The sequence below is a fragment of the Anser brachyrhynchus genome, assembly GCF_964034855.1.
Source record: "Anser brachyrhynchus genome assembly, chromosome: 6".
NCBI lineage: Eukaryota > Metazoa > Chordata > Aves > Anseriformes > Anatidae > Anser > Anser brachyrhynchus.
This window is the reverse complement of record NC_137700.1, coordinates 29,455,709-29,470,667: the sequence shown is the minus strand read 5'-3', so window position 1 is coordinate 29,470,667 and position 14,959 is coordinate 29,455,709. Positions and strand designations below refer to the sequence as shown.

At 34.3% G+C, this 14,959-nt stretch overlaps 1 protein-coding gene and 1 long non-coding RNA gene across 2 annotated transcripts in view; one reads left to right on the top strand and one right to left on the bottom strand.

Annotated features, from left to right (window-relative positions):
• Positions 1 to 14,959, top strand: part of LOC308197656 (uncharacterized protein) — a gene marked incomplete at its 5' end in the record, with an annotated part of 59,450 nt that overhangs the window by 9,708 nt on the left and 34,783 nt on the right. The window lies entirely within an intron of this gene.
• LOC308197658 lies at positions 5,645 to 9,037 on the bottom strand. Its single transcript, XR_013953205.1, has 2 exons — positions 7,371 to 9,037; positions 5,645 to 6,890 (listed from the first exon to the last, which is right to left on the bottom strand). It is a non-coding gene; the product is annotated as an uncharacterized lncRNA (long non-coding RNA).

Sequence of the window (14,959 nt, the reverse complement as noted above, 5' to 3'; positions counted from 1 at the left end):
ACACTGTTTTGTTATTTCAGGAAACAAAGCTGGCAAAAACCTAATACTTTAGGGAATACAAATATAGCAATAGGGAAGGGAATTTTTCCCTTTTTGCCAGTGGATAACCATCATATCAACTCGTGTCTGTCAGAGCACCTGTTAAATGTTTCGTGAATCACATAGGAAAGCTCTCTGAAACATCCGCTCCATATTTAGGTATGTTCAAAAAAACAAATAAAAATATTACAGATTATTTATGAGAAGAGAACGTGTACATATGGTATTTTTGTGTATCGCAGAAAGGTGTTTTGAATCTGTGCTTGTTAAAATACTGTTTTAAAAGCAATGTTTATATTTCTCAACTACTTCAAAGTAAAAGCCTGTCTGTTGCAATGGTATAAATATAGAATATTTTTCTTTAGCAAAGCTCTAGAAAGAGGAAATTACAATACTTCATGGATTGATATCTCAGTTTCCAGAGTGACTGTATTTTGTAGGAGGGACATGCAGCTGCATGTGTAACTCACTGGTAAATAAGGCACAATTTTTGAAGATTATTTTCACTTTCATGGCTTCCTCTTTGCCAGCTCTTTTGTATATGCTCTGATTAGGTTAGTTTGGCCCTGCAATATATCACCTACTCTTTGCTCTTGTACTTTATCGAAATGAAGGCCACTTGCTCACACTGTGCAAGACCTTTTATGATGGTGTTGAATTATGTCACCTTGTTGCATTTCACAGTACTCAAAGTACAATATGCTAATGGCTTAAAAGCATGCACTTCCATTTGTTACGTAGTCTCTATATATCTGTGATTTAGAAATAGTTAGGTAACAGTTTAGTTTTAATAGTGCATTTTGCTCCTGAAAGGGGATAGTTTATTATCATTTTCAAGATCCCTGTCGTAGTGGGTAATGTTTTTCTTGTGTAAATGAGTACCGGGAAAAGTACTTCTAATGGAAAAACACTACTTATTTAGAATTAAAATTCAAATAGTGCTTAATCTGAATCTCACCCCCCGCCCCCCCCCCCCCCCAAGTTACTGGGGAAACACACACACACACACAGGACAAAAATGCAAGGATATTTATCTTAAAACTGACCCATCAGAAAATCTGAGCCTGACAGAAGAAATAAGTTGATATGTAATTAACATTTCTTTTTCTCTTTCTGCTTTCCCTTCACTTGCTGTATAGTTTTTCATATCCACACTGGTAAAGCTTGATCCTACAGAAAGGAGGAGGAGTCCTATGGGGGATTTTTCCCCAAATAATTCGTAGTACTATGAAGGTTAAACTCAGACTGTATTGTAGTGTATGTGTCTTATGAGGTGGAATTAAGATTTAAATTTTTTTTGTCTGTTTGTTTTAAAAACAAAACAAAACAAAAAAACAAACCGCGAGAATGCATATGTGTATCAAAGCTCATTACATTTTGCTAATAGGAGTAATTAGTCATTCCAAGTTCTGAAGAAGGTTATGTTATAGAAACAGGTTGCTTACAAAAACAGGAGAAGACAGAAACGACTAAATGGCCTAAAAGTTTTCCCTCCCAGCAGCAGCTCTCGTCTTTTCATATGCTTCATAAAATTCCAGCCTTCTTTTTTTTTTTTTTTTTTACTCCATTTCTGCTTTTGCAAGCCGAGTCTCTCCTGGTTCGCCATGCTGTTTCTAATGGCATTCTCTCTCTGTCTGCATTTCTTAATACATCTGCTTCAACTGTCAGCAGGGGGAGCGCTGAGAACGCGGGAGAAACTTGTTCTGGTCTGGGAAGCAATGGTGGGAAAAGTACTGCCCAGCCCGTGCAGTTTCCAGCTGTAGCATACAGTAGCAGAAGGAAAGTCTTTGGAGAACGCTGAATTCTCAACAGGTTGTCTCTGGACTCTGTGTGAAGTCTGATTATTTTGACCTGGCTTTCTGGGGGGAGTACACTTGGGACTTTTGAAAGTGTGAACAATTTTCAAGAGGAAAAGGGCAGATATAAACCTAATATTTCCATGCAGACACATACTTTTATGCTGCATGTCAACTCCAGCTGTTGAAAGTTGGAAGAGCTCATTAATTAAATTACTACAGCATTTGTTTGATACAGTAAAAAAAACAGATTAGTTCCAAACTGAGATTTTTTTAGGTAGGATGTAGGGGTAAGCTTTTTTCCCTGTGCGAACACACACACATATAATGATTCTTATTTAACTGCACTTATTTGGTGAAAAAGTAAAATTGTCAGAGACAAAATATTTGAAGATTTTTTTATTCTTTTAAACCAAGAATTTTCATCTTTCTGGGTGTCTTTGGTAAGAGTTCACTAAGTGTCAGAAAACTGTCCTGAATTGGTGCAAGGTAAGCAGGAGGAGGGAGAGGAAAGAGGAGGAAGGGCTATGGGACTTCATTTTCACCAGTGATCTGCTCAGTTCTTCATATAGAACCTTTCTTGTTTAGAGGTAGTAATGATTTCTTGGTACCTTTAAACAACAAAGGAAAAAAGTTTTATGTGGATGCTAGAATGTAAATTTGAGGTCTTAGCTTTGGTTTCAGTTAAAAATGAAACTAAAAGTTCATGGTACAGTATGTTAGTGATTTTTTTTTTCTTTTCTTAATAGCAAATTACAATACAATACAATAGAAAATTACAAAATACAATACAATAAAATACAGAGCATGATTCCTTATTGTTTTCCCACTGTCACTTATGCCAGTACTGACAGGTAGTCTCACGACCTGTAATCACTATCTGTCACTACCCTTATCACTGTAGGTAAATTAGATCTATACATGCCAGTGAGTTTTTGGAAACAGCTAAGATAAACATATTTCCCTCTTGCTAAGTCTTGGCACTTTTCTCTAGGGCAAATCTTTCATGGGCAATAGTGTGTTAGAGAAAGTGAGTACAGAGAAAATGCAAGCATGTTTTTTCCCCTCAAATTGCAATTTCAAAGATGTTCCTAAGCATTCTTCCAATGTAAGTAGCTTCTTCCTCCATTACATTGATGCAGCTGGTTTTGCAGGTACGAAACAAATCAGATCAGTTAATTGATTTGCTTGGAAAAAAATAGTGTTTTTTTTTTTTTTTGTCTGTTACTTTTTTTCTGCGCAGGTTGGTTCTCTGATCTACTTTAAAGGACAGATACGGTAAAGCAAAGGCAGGAATAGGGAGTCAAGGGAATTGCAGAACAGTGGTCACATGATGCTCATTTTTACCACATATGACAGCATGATTTCTGAAAAAGAGATTGATTCCTGTATCTTGTAAGACTGTTGCATGCAGTGATAATGAAAAATTTTGTAATGAGTTTAATTTAGCCTGACCTCTGAAAGGGCTTTTGTTGTATTGTTTTTGATATATTAAAATGCTTCAAATATAAATAAACCACAAAATATTAATCAGTATCTCTCAATCCAGTTATACATAAGCTAAAGAAGGGATGATTAAAAAAAGTTAATTGTAAGTGGCAAAATGTACTAAAGAGCTAAAGATTAGCTTTTTTTCTACCACCTGAAAACTTGACAAGATTAATTGAGAAGTCATACTCTGTCAGATCCCAGAGACTTGTTTTGAAGTGGTATTATCACCACCATTGTATTTGTCTAGCAACATTCCTTCTTCAGAAAATCTAGTTTCTGCTTCCAGTTGATTTGTCTGAAGTATTTGTGCTCCTTACTTACAGAACGGTTTCACAACTGTAAACAACCTTACCTAATTGCTTATAGTGCTGCTGCACTTCACTTCACTTTCCAGCTCCTGGTTGCACATTCCAGCTCTTTAACTGTTGTTAGGACTGATGCTTTCTGGATTCCTCTGTTGGAGGAAGTCTGAATCATGCTTAACCCACCAAAATAATGGAAAACAGTCCTGGCAGTCTAGGTTTTCTTTTTATTTATTTATTTTTTTTAAAAAACTTCTGCATTACTAGGCTAAAGTCACCCATGGAAGTGTTTCAAAACTGCTGTAGGCAGTGCAAATTCAGGAAGAGACTATAAGGGCAGAAAAAGGGGGACTGAGAGGTTCCCCTTTTATCCTTTTCACAGCTTTTAAGCTGTGAGTGGTAGAAGAGTGTAACATCATAACAAATAGAAAATTTTAGTTGGCCATGAATTATTAAAAGTATAGGTATTGTAACTTAGATTAAATTCTTTATTTGGAGACAGTGGAATAGTTTCGTAATATTTATATTTACTGTGCTAATAAACTATAGCTTTAAAAAAATATTTTTAAGCACTTTTTTTTTTTTTTAAGTGAGAGTATTTGTTCCTGGGGGTGTCTTAGCATTTAGAAAAAAAAAAAATACTCAGAAACTACTAAAGGTTGCTGTTATTTTATTTTTAAAGACGTGTTTTTTTACCAGGTGTTCCTACAGATACCGTGCTATATAGAGTTACTTTAACAACAATATTATGTTTTATTAATATTAGAGACTTAATACTGCCGAAACATTCTTCTGCTTGGCAAAACAAAACTAAGGTTGTTTGGTATAATGAAATGCATATTTTTTTTTCAAATTGAAAATTTATTCTAACAAAGCTTGGAATTAAATTATTATTCTAAGTGTTCATGACTTAACTTTTGTGTGTGTGTGTGCGCGCGCGCGCACTGTGTTTGGTGTCATCTTCTATGTCATGTATTTATTGCCAGAAATGATGAATAGCACATACTCTTGCACATACAGCAGTACATCTGTCCTTACTGTGATTTCTCTCGATATCAGGGATGTGCATACATTGATGTTGTTTATTGAACTGATAATTTTGGTAACTCATATTTATAATTTTATTGCTATTTATAAATAGTTTCGAATTTCAAACTCTTTGCTTCTGTAAAGTCATTTGCTTGTACATCTGATTTTAGAGTTGGGACCTCCAGTATTTTAAATTAGCTTCAAGTATCAAATGTACGTACAAACTGATACTATCAATTTGTGTATAAAATATATACTATTTTCCTAGTTCAAAATCACAACATAGAATCTTGAAACAAATCTTGGTTCAGATGAGTTAAAATGGGGAAAAAAATAATCTATTGCCTATTACAGAATACAGAGGAGCAGTTTTACAGCATGTTAGAGTGAAGCCTGGCATGGTTACACTCTAGTCATTGTATGAAAAAAGTTGTCTTTATTGTAATACAACCAAAGCCTTTTATTTTTAGCGATTTCTTTAATATAGAATTATAATATTTTGATGTTTCTGCTGATAGAAAGGATAACCCATCTTTGAGGAAAAAAATCTGAACATAAAGTTACTTCAAAACCATAAGCTGGTGAATTTTATTAGCTTGCTTCTTTTATTGGAGGTACATTGGAAATTATCTAGAATAATAAATAATCAAAAGGCTGGGAGTCTTTTGGGATTTAGTGTTTCACTCTTCATGTAACTGGTATAGTGGCAGTGCTCATTAGTGTCTTGATTCATACCTGACTTTATTTTAGTAGTAGAGATTTTTTTATCCTTATCTGCAGGTGGAGGTAGTGTGTACCTTCCCCTCCCCACCTCCCCACACACCCTCCCCTGGTGTTCTATTCTTCCCATTTCCCAAAACTTACATGAGAAAAGAAAAACATAATGAAAGTATATTTGTTCAAAGGAGTTTTGTTAAAGCAAACACCCCTTTAACCCAAACCCCTTTACCAAAAACCTTGATATGAAGTCACTGAATAAAGAAACAGTTGTGTATGCTCTTTTTATTGTCTTTTAATTTAAGCAAGAAAAAGTGACATGTAAATAGAATTGTGCTCTGATAGTAGTGTTAGAGACAATGAAATGAAATGAAACAGTAGCTTGTTAAAATAGCAATTTAGGCTGGAATAGTACGGAATAATAACAACAACCCAGAAATATGGTTTGTAATGCACCCAATGTTGCTTTTTCTAAGCATATAGTTTTACAAACCTTGATATAATTTGGGATGTAGGATAACACAAACTTTTGATCTGTGTCTGAAATATTAGATTTTTATTTGACATGTGGTATGTACAGTTACATTGTTTCATAACAATATTTTTCCCAGAGCTGATATGATTAATTTCTATTTAGGCTAAACAAAAGTAGTTGGACAGAAATATAAAAAAATGTTTAATGTTAATGGGGGGGAGGGGGAGTAAATAATTTCTACAGTTCCTCTTCAAAGACACCTGTGGATAAAAGAAAAAGAAGAAAAAAATTAGCATGTTTATTATTTGATTTACTGTTTACTAAACGTCCGTTTTTACGAGATAAGAATTTGTAATTCAACACAAGCTAACAATCATGAAGAGGTACTTAGAATCTTATAAGATCAGGTCCTAAGAATAACTAGTGCATTGCGGACATCTCACTGGGGTGATATTTGGATGACTGGGCCTTGCATGCCTGAGTCAGCACTGAGTTCAGTGAAGACTGACTCCCAGCGACTGAGAGATAGGTTCGGAGCTGCACTTTTGTAATCTCTGTGACTACTTTCCCTGTACTTTCAATTGGAAGTTTATAGGGATGAGGACTACAGAAGTAGCTTCTCAGCAATGCATATGCTTTAGATGGAACTTTTCACCAGGCAATATATTAAATATTATAGTTGAATAGATGATTAAAATACTTTTCCCATAAAAATTAAATCACAATGAAGTAAGAAACATTCAAACATTACTACACAAACAGAGTAAATAACACTATTATCTTTTGTTCAGTTTTTGATGGTTAAGCGAGAGTTTCATAAATTAACCTTTCAGTTCTTCATATGTCTGTGTTCTCTATACCTTTCTGTAGTCATCTTGACAATGCTGTTCGGAATGAATGGTGAAGTACCTCAGTCGCCCCATTTTCCCATGCCTTATGCTTCTTTAGATCCAATTCTCAAAGAAGTATATGCATAGGAAAAAGGAACAACGAGCTGAATCAAGATCAACTCTGCTTGTGTCAAGAGTATAAAGAGTAAACCTGCAATATAAATGTATAGATTAAAAAGTAATATATATATATATATTTTGCACAATGCTTTTTCTTTCAACTCAATATTATAAGCCTGTTAAAAACTAGTTCAGTCTAGAAGAAAAGAAGTTAAAGCATGAAACAACCAGAATGAATGCCTATGATTAAGCAGGGACTTAAACTGTTTAGCATGGTAAAAATTCATCAGTGTAATTTCCTATTTTGAAATATATACAAAAAACCACAGAGCTCTCAGAAAGAAAAAATGAAGTCATCTCTGTATAAGTGATCTGAAGATGAATTACAAGTCAGTAACAATACAGTGTCTTTGCTTTAAGAAATCAGAATTACAGCACAATCCTTAAGGGTATGTGATTTAAAAGTTGCAAAAATACCTATTAGAATTACCCAAAAAATGCATGAGAGAAAAAAAGATTAATAAATTGCAAATATTATAAAATCATTTCTGCAAGCAACAGTAAGACTTACCTGGTTAGCTGTCTGATGCTTGAACTGCAATAACTTCATTTTCATGTGAATTTATGCTTTGCTCAAGACCTTGAAGAAGTATGAACAATACGGTGTAACTGTTTTCACAAGTGATAATCAGTTTGCCCCTTGCCAAGGTCTTTGCTGCACCTGCAGATTGAGTGCACAAAAAAGCACTGCTTTGTAAAACTGCTGAAAACTTGGAAAGTATCATTCATAAGTTGGGGGAGGTAAAAATGGGAGTGCAGTGGACTACAGGACTGATAGTAATAACTGAAGTGTTGGCTTTAAATGTACGCTGAGAATGAAAATTTATCGCCTGTTTTCTTTCACATACGTCAATGGTTTGGAAAATGTAAATCTGGGAGAGGACTTCTTGTTCTGAAAGGCTGTGCTGTGTTTTCTGTCTACCTCCCCTAACCTCCCCCCCATTCTTCCCCAGCACACTTTTTTTTGAGAATCTCTATCAATGTCCTTCACTACAAATATGACTTTACTGGGGAGATATCAAGGTCTGTGTACAAGGCTTTTCTCTGCTTATCCAGGCACCAGTGAGGCTCCCTGCTGGATGCCAAGGCTGGGAAATAACTTTTACCATATTTAATCCTATTTCCTAACAAATTCTTTAACCATTTTCTTTCAAGTTACTTTCTTTCTGTTAGGATCTCTATTACGATAAAACACTTGATCACCTATGTAAAAAGTTGTAGTTTTGAATGAATGAACTTTTCACCTTCTATTTTACGTATTAGAAGAAGTCTGGAGAGATCAATTTAAATTGTTTGGAATTAGTTCAAATTAATTCATAGTACAACAGTGTCAGTAGTACCCACCATGCTAATTTTTATATGCTGGTGATTATACACAATTTTGGGTATGCCTGAAGTTCATTAAGAATACTCTTTCAGAGTTAGAAGATTGGTCAAATTTTTCTTAGATTCTTATTTTTCATCTTCTAATCTCAGGTTCATTTTGTTCCTTTTTATCACAACAAATAGTCATTCCATTCTAATTCATGTACAGTGCCTTGAAATAAATAGATATTATTTTTAGTTTGGAATGAACCTTTCCTTGGATTTTTACAAAAGGTACAGCTGATTCTTTTAGTTTTTCTTCAAAGATGTTCTGTGCTTCTGTGCAGAAACCATCTTTGTTGTGTCCCAAAGCAAGTGTTGTGTGCTTTGTGATTTTTAGTACACAATGCTCACTTCAGCTTTTCTAGGCTTTCTATTTTCAGTCAGTCGCTTACATCACCAGGAAAGAAAACCTATTCTGCACCCAAAAAAAAAAAAAAAAAGACTGTTCAGAGCAGTGCTGAACAGCTTCTCATAGAACAGGCGTGCTAGAGGAATTGTCAGTTTTGGTATCTGTAGTTCTGGTAAATATGTATCTGTAGAGAAAGGGATTTATTTTTCTCAGGAGATTGAAGGCTAAATTGATGGTTATCAGTTGGGATATAGGAAGTATTTATGCTTTAGTCATGAGTCCTAGGCCATCTAATACACAGTGAAAACGTCACGAAACTTGGAAATGTTACGTTTTGATATAATCTGGTGTGTGAAATTTTGTTTAAGGGCTGTATCCACAGAAGACCTTAACAACATCTGGAGTGAGGTCTGACAGTTCCTACTTTGAACAGGAGAGGCTGTTCAGATGTGTTCTCTCTGAGTGTAGTAAGTTTCCTTACTTGTGTGTGAAGGAGCAGTCTCATGTTTTTTCTAATTTTTAATTAGTATTTTAATTTTAATTAATATCTGATATGCAATTTATCTATTTCTCAAGAACAGACTTGGATTGCAGAATTAGACCTTTGTTAAGTGATATATTTTGTTCAGACAGATAAATAGAGCAGGCAACTTTGAAATTTTAGAAAAAAAATAATGACATGAACATACTTGTCAATCTTTTGCCTTTGATGTTGAATACAAAAGGTGATCTGATCCCTTTTAGCCTTGAGGCATGATTTCTTAAATGTACTCCATTAAGGCTTTCCTCTGAAAGCCACATGAAGTCTGTAGTTACTGTTAGATATACTAGTATATCTAACTAGATATTTTATCCATTTTATGTGTAATTTGGTATAATAAATATTTATATTTAAAAACTGTTCCAATAAAAGACCCATGCAAGTTTCACTTCGTGCATGAGTAGAGCTGTGGATCATGGCTGTAAGATTTTTTTTAATTATTATTTCATTTTAAAGGCAGGCAAATGAATTAATGAATTACGTAGCACTGCTGTATCTCGGAGGATATTTATTGTTTCAACGAATTCTGAGTTAACTCCATATACCAACAATCTTTTGATACATTTTCAAAGCAGCAGATTATAGTGCTTGTGAAGCCCTGGGACACTTTGTTTCCACCAGTTTACACCAGAGTTCTCTCAGCTGGTGTCTTAAACAGCGTGAAAGGAACTTTCTATTTCATTTATAAGTGGTTGAGTATAGATCGTTTTGCAAAGGTGCTTCAAGATGCTTTTTGTTGCTTGTTTTATTTTGGGAATGTTTTATTTTTATTGTGACACATAGAGCTTTTTATAGCACCTTTATTTTTAATGTTTTGGGCTTTGTGGGAGCAAGGATGAGGTATGTTGGAAAAAAAGGCCTCATTTAGGGAAAGGGGAGTTTTGGTTACAAACTTTGAGTACTGCTGAATCTACTTTTTTCAATCACATTTTACGCTGATTAAGACTGCCTGCAGGGGTGTAGGGCTATTTGGATTTGAGTTGCTGCTTATAGATCCCTAAAAATATGGAAGTACTGTATTATTATAACTGTCATTTGTAACTTCTAATGTGAATATCTGGATGTACAATGCCTTGTTGAAGCTGAAAGCTGGCACAAGTTTCAGTTTGCAACATAAAATTTCAGTGGAACTTGCAAGTGAAGGCTGAAGAAGGTTTCTGTGCTGTTTCCTTCATGTTAATTTTAAATAAAAGGGTAAGATGCATGGTACCTCAAGTAGGCAGGCAACATTGTGCAGAAATTTGCCTTTACACTGAGTGACTAATAGAGGAAGAACATATCCAGGAGAGTGGATTACTAGAACATATGGCTTGTATGTTCTCTGTATGTGAATTCTGACCTTCCAATATCCAGCTTCACTACAAGCCCCATATATTTGGTTGGAAAGGATAAATCAAGGTCACATCAATTTAAGTGTTTCTCTTCAAAAATAAAAATAAAATAAAAATGTATCAGCTCTCCACTTATTATTGAGAGGTGATTCAATAACTCACTCTCCCCAAAGAAACAGTTAAAAAAAAAGATTTTATTATTGATTTACATATTATTATTTATTAATATTTATATCATACTATATATATTATATTATTATTTATTATATACAATTTTATTATTTATTATTAAAAATAATGATAGCATTACTTTTGAATAGTCTAATGCTGTAATTAGTGAAAATATGGCAGTTACACCTTGGTATGTAAACCCTCCCTTTTCATGTGTGTATAGCAACTGCTATATTTCTAATGAATCTGGATAGCATTACATATGGCAGAATGCTGGCTATTTCAAATGTCTGAGAAGTTCATTTGTGTATTCTTATGCAACTCAAAAGATGGGTGATCACAGGATTGGGAGTACTGTTATTAAAGTCAGTGATCACATTCCCCTTACCTTAAGCATCAGCATGTTTGGCAAACATGTCCAAATTGATAACCATACTGACAGGACAACAGCCTGGATAAATCTGTGCATCTTTTCCATTCAAACCTCAGCAGTTCTATATGGTGCATTTTGTTATTTTTAAGAGGAATTAGCAATTACTTTTTATCACTAAAAGTGGTGTTTGAAAAGAATATTTGGAGTTCTCTTGGTGATGGAATATAAAGATGGGATAATCTGCTGGAGCTGGAATGGATTTGTCAAGGCTAATGAATCTGACAGAAGCCATCTTCGTGTTCTTGGTGTTATTAATTGCCTTGGGGAAGAGGGAAAGTTTGACATTTTTAAACTGATGAAAATCTAATGGCCTATGTAAAGAATATTCTTAATTTTACTTGGCTGCCAGTCTTTGAGCATTCTGTTTGAACAGGCCCTTTCTAATGCTAAAAGCTATTCTAGATTGCTCATCTAAAACAAACACTTGGAACCTGTTCCTCCATGGATGATTGTTAAACAGTAGCTGCAGCCAGAAGAGAAAGCTAACTGGGCTGTAACACACAGATGTGAGGGAAAGCACTAGATTTATCTTCTGTCAGCCACAAATAAAGCTTGAATTGTAGCTTTGGAACAAAGCAGATCAGAGTGGAATTCAATGGGACTGTAGAGAAAGTTGGAAAAGTATGATTGGACTGGGAGCATAGAAGTTGAAGATATATTGAGAGTTTGAGTGGTTAGCTCAAGATAAGGTAATATCAAGGGTAATATCTTTCAAAAAACTTTGGATATGACAGAGATGGTTCTTTTCTAATAAATATTTTACAGATTTTAAAAATAGAAATATTTAATAGACCTTTTGTCACAGCACCTGAATTAAAACGGATTTGATTTAAAAGATGGAATGTTCATAATTGCACATTCTGTGTGACGTCCAAGAGAAAAAGAATCAGAAATAAACCCCTGGGTTTTATGTGAGTCACTCGTTATATTCCAAACATGTACTGAAGATAAATGTTAACTGGAATGGGATCTGCCCACCTGTGGTGCTGGCTTTCACAGTTGAACGTACACACACGTATGTATAGATTCTTCTTTCTTTTATCTTTACTTCCATACTTTTATATTTTTTAAGTTAATTTTATTGGACTATTTCGACCTTAATTGTACTAGTTCTGATTATACCTATGATGATTATGTTGCTAATTTCAGACAGTTGACATGTAACGATGTTTAGTATCTACAACAAATTTGACTTTCTTGATGAACATGTGGTTGTTGTGTGCATATTTGTATACATATGTATGTGTGGTTTCAATTACTTTCTGTCTTTTCTGTTCAGCAGCTATGAATGAGTATAATAAAAATGCACATTCTGAAGACACTTTAAAAAACATTCTGAAGGAAGTATTGTTGCTATATTCTAAAAATACTTTGGACTGAAGTGGCCTAAATTGGGAGTTTTTTTAGGACTAATGTTTTAAGACTAATGCACTTTATGATGTTGGCATGTGATGGCTTACTTTTCTGACCCTAATAAATATTTTTACTTCTTTCTAGTTTCACTTTTTCTGTGAGCTCCTAAGACAGCAACACTCCTTTTTGAATATTATATATTGTTTTAATGTTTCTTCATATGTTGCCTTTATGGAGGGTAAGATATCTGACATCAGGTATAGCAACATTTTTAGAAGAGTTGCTCAAGGTCTTTCATACGTAATTGGCACCTATATCAGTCTCCTTTCATTCACTTCTGAGAAGTTGATTTGTGCCTCTGATTAACCAAGGATGACAACGTTCATTGTTTCTTTTTCAAACAAGAATCTTTGGCTTTCTACTTTAAGACAGGGCTTTACTTAAACATTTATAAAACTTTTTGATAGACTGTCTAGAAATGTGTTAAAATTCACTGTTTGTCATGTTGTCTACAAGAATTTTCTTGATAAGTTTCTTTGGGGATGATCACATTTCTCATTGTGCTGAATATTTTCTCAGCACAAATTTGTGATGCTGCTTGTCTCATTGTTTTCACCCACTCCCTGTCTTCTGCTTTTCCTTAACTGTATGGAGCAAGAAATATCTTTTGTTTTGTTTTGTTCTCTAATGTGCTTATCAGAATACAGCCAGGGTCTGTTATTATGGCTGTAATAATGATGATGAACTTCTTTCAGTGAAACAACAGCTCTGTATTTCCCTGTGTATTTCACACACACACAAAATAATAATAATAAAAAAAATCCATAGATAGACTCTTCACAGATGTTCAGGGGGAGCTGAACTTTTTTCTTTACAGACAAAAGTACTGAATTTAAATTATGGCCCAGTAGAGTTATAAATTCTTAATTTATTTTGTAATATGATACAGTAGCCCAGACAAATAAATGTAATTTAGTTACTGTTATTAGCAGTATTTAGGTAAACATAATGGAAAGCATAACTCAAAGGTATCATTGAGGTATGTGTTACTTATATCTGAGGTTAAGCTTATTTGTAAGTTTCATATAATAACATTCTTCTCATGTTGAGATTTTTAATGAATGCAAAATATTTCATTATTCAGTGCCTAAAGTCTTGGGTACTTTGCTAAAAGTAGGACCTATGTGAGTTCATTTCAGGAAAAATTTACTGAAAGCATAAAAGCAGATGGTGAGTTACTCTGCAAAAAATGCTAATTCGCTTAAACTCTGATTGCATAAGCATTATATAAGCAAGAGAGAATGAGCATTCTTAATTGCAAATATCAAGTAGTAATTGTGTAACAAGATGTATTATTGTTTTCTGCTTTTTTATTAATTTGTCTTAAAATGAAGGTCCATGAACTGTGCTCAGATAGTTGAAGCATAAATGTGAAAAAAAATATTACTGACATGAATGGTGATGGTCAAAGATGTTGGAAAGAAAGCTTGCATATTTTGTGTCTGAAAGAATGAAGTTGGCAAGCATCTTTACTAAAAGAATGCAAGATACAGTAGTTGGCCTTCAAACCTGGGCCAAATAGGGTGAACAAAGTTGATTGTATGCAAACTGCAGGAAAGAGTTCATGAAACTAAACTGAAATAAACTCATATTCAGAGATCTGATTCAGTATTCTCTGAAGTCAGTAAAATATTTGCAGTGAAAACACTGGGCTTTAGAGGACCCTTAGTCTTCAATAATTTTTCTTTCCATTTTGTCTCAGTAGTATAAGAAATGCCAGAATTTTTCAAATCAAAGCTGAAACCTAGCCTGACCATATAGATTAAGTAGAAATTCAGCACAACTAACACAATTACTGTTTTATAGTTCAGGTTTTCCATTTGAGTATTTACAAGTTTTACTCAATGTTTATTAACCAATTCAAGCATTTTTTGAAACTGCGCAAAGTTTTTCTACCTCCCAAGTGCTCCCTGCTGTTGTTTTTGAGGAGAAAAGTGTCCCATTCTTTTAAATATTTTATTTGGTATCTTCTCTCCCTTCCCTCCACCCCCGCACCCATGTGGCTTTTACGTTTTTCCTAAATATTTTTAACCCATGCTTAGCTATATGTTTGCATTGGTGGTCTGTAGTTAGAGTTTGAACATACACAGTTATACTTTCACTTACATGAAGCAGAGCTGTTTTGCAGAAAACAAAAATAATTGGTTACAGTTTTGCACATTATGGCAAGCTGAATTTGAACTGTAATCGTTTGAACTGTAAACGTTGATATTGGCCACTACTTCCTTCACAGGTGCAGTCTCTGTGGTGTTCCATTATTCGTGTGTAAATTGAATTAATCTATCAGATACTGAAGCTTGCAAGATGCTTTTGCAGGCAGGTGTCTTCTCCAGAGTATCAGTGAGGAATAGGCTAAATACTTCAGTATCTGACAATACCCTGCATCCTGAGTAGGACTAACAACTTGTTCCACAGTTCCCTGCAAAAGATTGCTGAGCATATTTTAATATTCTGATTGGGGAAATAAGCTGCCCTAAGCCTTCTACGAAGCATA